Below are 4,036 nucleotides of genomic sequence, written 5' to 3'. Positions count from 1 at the left end.
GTGGAGATTTCGCTTGAACAAGAGATTTCGCTTGAACAAGTGATTCCGCTTGAGCATGTTCAAGCGAAATCAGAACTCTATAAATAGCCTTTCAAGCGAGATCATAGGTAACTGTTCATGCTTCCGGTACCGAAGTGCTGCCGAAGTGCCGTCTGATTGAAATCAATATATAAGGCAAATTAAAGTGAATTTAAGCTGTTTTCAAGTCTGTTTCTTAGTTTCCACCTCTGAAACAGATCAAGAGCTTTTCTGATTGACTCATTTGGGTCACGAACCGGTCCTACAGATGCTACAATAGATATTATATGAATAAGAAAACTACCAAAAACAAGTATCACAATGCGATGTGTCGCTCCCGCCACATCGCGCGGGCATTCAGCTAGTGTGTGTGTGGGGGGAGGGTTTAAATGAGAATGCTAAATATTGTGAAAATCGTAAGAACGAATGAAAACTCACGAGAACTAGGTTAAAAACAATTCAAATTCAAAAAGACTTTTTACACTTATCATTAGTTTTCGAATACAATACTAGAAATTAAATTTACACATTTAAATTTACGTGAATTTGTAAATAAAGAAAATTTACACATGTATAAGTTTGCAATTTATACATGTGTAAATTTGTTATATTTATACATGTGTAAAGAGTCTAATAAGAGTGATTTTGAGAGTAAATAAACTTTTTGATCTTGTAAATTCTTTTTTTGATGTATTTTAATGACAACAAGGTTTGTATTAAAAAATTTGGTTTTGATTGGTTTTTCATTCGTTTTTACAGTTCTCACAATATTTAGCGTTCTCAAGATAACCTTTCCCCATATATATATATATATATATATATATATATAAAGGAAGGTTAATGTACATTACGGCTTAACGTACATCACGCATGACAGGGAATTACGCACGTTCATTTTAAAATCACGCACGTTATAACCAAAAAATCCAAAATAACGCATGTTGAAACACAATAATCACGCATATAGAAAACATTAATCACGCATGTTATAGAACAAATCACACACGTTGTCGTACGTGAAGTACGTTAAGCCGTAATGTACGATATACTTTATATATATATATATATATATATATATATATAGTGTGAGGTTTATTGGGGAATACTAAAAAAGTGGGGAACCGACTCAAACGAACTCCGATTGAACTTATTCCAGCGGTGTTGGAACCGACTCGTCAAACCCTAACTAGGATCTCTTAACCCTAAACCCTAAATCATAACCCCTAAACCCTAAATATATTAGAGTTTGGCTTTAGGGTTTAGCTTTAGGGTTTAACTTTAGGGTTTAGCTTTAGGTTTAGCCTTTAAGGTTTAGCTTTTAGGGTTTATAGTTTAGATTTTACGGTTTAGCTTAGGTTTTAGTCTTATTTTTTAGCTTTAGGGTTTAGAGTTTTGGAGTTAGGATTTAGGGTTTAGGGTTAAGAGATCCTAGTTACAGTTCGACGAGACGGTTCCAACGCCGCTGGAATGAGTCCAATCGGAATTCGTTTGAGTCGGTTCCCTGCTGTTCCCCACTTTTTTAGTGTTCCCCAATGAACCTTCCCCTATATATATATATATAGGGGATGGTTCAAACGAAAACCACTTTTAACGCGAAAATTCGAAAACTAACTAAAACGCCTACAAACCACATGTGCACTACAAAAAAAAATTTTTTTTTTGGAAAAAAAGTTTTTTTATATACCTAAAATAGCGAAAATTGGTATGAAAAAAAATTGGTATGTTTTTTAGGTTTTTTAAGTTGGTTTTCGTGTTAACTAGTGGTTTTCAGTTGAACCTTCCCCTATATATATATATATATATATATATATATATATATATATATATATATATATATATATATATATATATATATATATATATATATGGGGGAGGGTTTATTACACTAAAAAATGGGAAACCGAGGAACATTCTTAAAAATTCAACTTAACATGTCAAAATTCATTTTTTTTTAATTTTCGGCGTTTTTCCTTATAAATACATTAAGCATTTTTAATAAAAACTGAAAATATAAAAAAAGTTTAAAAAACACTTAAAAAGCTAATTTTTTTTACAAAAATGATTTTTTTATTGGAATAGTTTTACCCATTTTTATAAGGAAAAGCGCTGAATTTTTTTAAAACAAATGATTTTGAACATGTTAAGTTAATTTATAAGATATTATTACTTTAACTATTTTCTAAACATTTTTATACATTTTATATTATTTTTATTTGTGATATTTTTATTAAAAATACTTCTACATGTATTTATAAGGAAAAACGACAAAACAAATTAAAAACATGATTTTTAACATGTTAAGTTGAATTTTAAAAAGTGTTTCCCGGTTCCCTATTTTTTTAATGTTCTCCAATGAACCTCACACACACACACACACTATATATATATATAGGGGAAGGATAAATCGAAAACTCATTTGAGTTGAGAAAACTCAGAAAACCTTTGTAAAAAACCCATGTAAACTTAAGAAATATTTCTAAAAAAATAGGAAAATGTAATATACATATATTTGAACATTTTTAAAAAAGAAACACAAAAAAAAACACAAGTAGTTTTTTTTTAAAATGTTACAAATTTCAGGTTACATAATATATATGTCAAAAAAAATGTAACATACAAATTTTCAACATTTTAAAAAAAAAACTAGTAAGCGTTTTTTTCATTTTTTTTCATAACTAGGTCCGTGTACATTTATATTACATTCCCTATTTTTTTAGAAAAAAATAGAAATGTTACATAGGGTTTATTTGGGTTTTCTCAACTCACATGGGTTTTCGATTTACCTTTCCCTTATATATATATATATATATATATATATATATATATATATATATACACACACACTAGCTTATATCCCGTGTGACATACGGGTTCAAAAAATAAAATTTAAAACATATTAATAAATATGATGTATGATTTTTTAAAGAATAGAAAAAAGCATGTAACCAAGTAATTTAAAATAATCCCAGCCCATATAATGCTTTCTTTACCAACCTCGTATGTCATCTTCCCCTAAAAATAAGAACCCTAGACTTCTAAAGGTCAGTAAATAGTTCAATCCTTTCAACTGTGCAATGCAAGGGGTTGTTTGCCCATGTGGTGCAAATGAGATGAAGATCCTGAAATGTGTTTTAGTTGTTACCTGGATTTTCTTTGTAATCTACTTTGTGTAAAATAAGATATGGTGTCTAAGACTTTTTTAGTATCTTTCTATGTAATGAAGTAACTTACCAGTTTACCGAATTTTGATTAAAAAATTGTAATGGTAAAATTTTAAGCTTGTATGAACTGTTATGAATGAAAAAAAGACTTGTTTTAAATTAGCTGTAATATGTTTTGCTTGTGTTTTGAATGGAGTGTGCTGAATTAGGTGAAACTTGTTTTGCGAGTAAGCGAGTAAAACTTGTTTTGCGAGTAAAAAATGATTTGCGAGCAAGCGAATAAACTGGAAAAAAAAGTACCAACTTAAAAAAAAGAGTACCAGCTTAAAAAAAAGATTGCCAGCTTAAATTTCCAAACAATTTACCATGTGCAGACCTGCATAAATGCTTAAATTCCAAACAATTTACCATGTGCAGACCTACATACTGACCTTTAGAAGTCTAGGGTTCTTAATTTTTGGGGAAAGATGACATATGTGGTTGGTAAAGAAAACATTTATATGGGCTGGGATTAAAATAAAGGGTAGATGGAGAAAATGAATCTGAACCCGATTAACCCAAACATCAAAATCAGAATCATTTCACAACGAACTGATAAAATTTTATCGCGAATTTTTATAATAAACACTTACAGTGATCTCCGGTGTTAGTAGCTGGGTGATTTCCGTGAAGAGCTCTTCAAATCCTTGCAAAGAAAACTCAAAAAAAAAAAGTAAATCAACCCATATTTTTCGACTACCCACATCAAGAAATTCAAGAAAAGTGCAAATTTTAACCCAATTTCGTGACTTTTTTGACAACCCACATATTCAATTCAAGAAAAGTGCAAATACATATTCAATTCAATAATCAAACTG

This window comes from Helianthus annuus, chromosome 12 (assembly GCF_002127325.2).
Source record: "Helianthus annuus cultivar XRQ/B chromosome 12, HanXRQr2.0-SUNRISE, whole genome shotgun sequence".
NCBI classification, from domain to species: Eukaryota; Viridiplantae; Streptophyta; class Magnoliopsida; order Asterales; family Asteraceae; genus Helianthus; species Helianthus annuus.
Note: the sequence above shows the minus strand (reverse complement) of the source record.